This window comes from Octodon degus, unplaced genomic scaffold, assembly GCF_000260255.1.
Source record: "Octodon degus isolate 3935 unplaced genomic scaffold, OctDeg1.0 scaffold00178, whole genome shotgun sequence".
Lineage (NCBI taxonomy): Eukaryota > Metazoa > Chordata > Mammalia > Rodentia > Octodontidae > Octodon > Octodon degus.
In genome coordinates this window covers 3,353,574-3,355,506 of record NW_004524754.1, presented here as the reverse complement: position 1 = coordinate 3,355,506, position 1,933 = coordinate 3,353,574, and the positions used below count along the sequence as shown (strand labels likewise).

The following is a 1,933-nucleotide window of genomic DNA, read 5'->3' as shown; positions in this document are numbered from 1 at the left end:
GGTTATTAAAGTTATCTGATCCATGGTAGAACTTACTAACTGGCATTACATAAAGATGCTTGTCTATTACTTCAATTCTATATTCATAAACAAATATATTTAAATCTAGATGGAAGCATTTGTGACTGGATCAGTGCATGGTGGTCCCTGCTCTTTGCACTGCTCAAGCTGGCAGTAGACGACCATCCACTCTACAGTAAACTTGAAGCACAAGCACACATTTGAATTTTATACAAAAATTGTTTTACTCTTATTCTTACATTAGTGGGAGCTGACATCTTTAACTTACAGGCAAGCATATACTTCTGTTTTCTACCTCCTAGATGAACAAAAATATACACAATGTATTGTTTTCCTTAGGTAAGACCTTTTATATTTCAATGAGAATACCATGTAACCCTTACATAAAGAAAATGACCAGGATACTAATGAAACCATCTTTGGAGGAAGTACTTAATATGCATCTTAAATAAATCCTCTAGTAAGAAATGGAGAATTCACTGCCTTTAGTTTGAAGGCTTTGTAGCTTTCTGTCAAATTTCTATGTGCAGCTCACCAACATTCCTTTATTGGAAATATTAGAAATTTCTGAATCATAGTTTTCAAAAGGACTTTAAAGTCTTACAATTCTGAACCTCCTTTGGCTTGCTTCTCTCTTGATTCCACCCAAGCTTTGTTAATGGTTCACTTCATATCATCATCTCCATCTTCATAAATCTTCTTTAAAACATTCGTTAATCCCTCACTAGGATCTGTCTCAGCATCATAGGATGGCTTTTCTTTTTCTTTGCACTCTTTCTCAACCTGAGTTTAGTATTCCCACCAAGTGTTCTCTGCTTTCTTTCTACACAAGGTAAGAACTGTATCAGTCTTGACTTTTTTTGAACTGCCTTCCACTGAGATGGGCTTCAAGAGGTTGTTCACAATCATGGAGTAATTCTTCCCATTTAGTTTCTCTACCAAAAGATCAAATGACCTCTCTGTGACATGCACCTGCACACTCTCAGCAGGAACCTGATGAACTCCAGCTAAGGTAATGTAGATTTGCACAAACTTATCTGACTGATCCCATCTGTAATTACTGATCTTCACTGTGTATCCTGTTGTGATGGGAGCAACCACAGCGGCTGGTTTTTCATTGTCAAGAAGTTCTGTTTTCTTCTGTGATTTTTGTTGCATCTTATTCTTTATTTCTGTTTCAATCTTGGATTTTTCAACTGTCAGGGTATCACGTACTCTCTTCCTAGTAGCCTTTTCCAGTAATGCCTTTACCTCTTCTAGATCATTCTGTAACTCCTCCAGAGCCGAAGCCATGGTCGGGCGGGGTTGGACTTAAAGCCCGAGCTGCAGGCGAGCACGCAATGACAGGAACCACCGTAGTCCCCGTGGGCATGGACCTCAGCAGCGCTAGCCGCGGGCCAGCCGCTGTGCGAGTGCCCAAACCGTGGCCCGCCCTCCGCACACAGTGAATCTGGAACCTTCGCGAGGCTGCCCTCATGTACATTCTTGATGCCCAATGAAGCTCAGAGCACCCTTTCATGGACATTTCAGCCATTCATACAACTTCTTTTGTTAAGTGTCCTGTTGAAATATTTTGCTTATTTTTTAGACTATTTTTAGAGCAATTTTAAGTTCCCAGCAAATCGAGAGGAAAGCGCAGAGATGCACCATAGATCCCTTGCCCCATGCAGGAATCCTCCCCACATCCATATCTCCTCCCCTGTGGAGCATCATTTACCCCTATGAGCCTGCATGGGTGTCTCACCATTGACCAGAGTCTGTAGCTTGCACTAGAGTTCCTTCTTGGCATTGTGCATTCTATGGGTTTGGACAAATGTGTAACCACATGGATCCACTGCTGTTTTCATAAAGAGTAGTTTCCTAGAATCATCTATAAGCCCTCTGTGATCTGCCTTATTCATCCTTCATTTCC

At 41.1% G+C, this 1,933-nt stretch overlaps 1 pseudogene; it reads right to left on the bottom strand.

The window, feature by feature from the left end:
• Window positions 1-621: 621 nt before the first annotated feature.
• Window positions 622-1,433, bottom strand: LOC101564142 (annotated as a pseudogene).
• Between the last annotated feature and the right edge of the window lie 500 nt (window positions 1,434-1,933).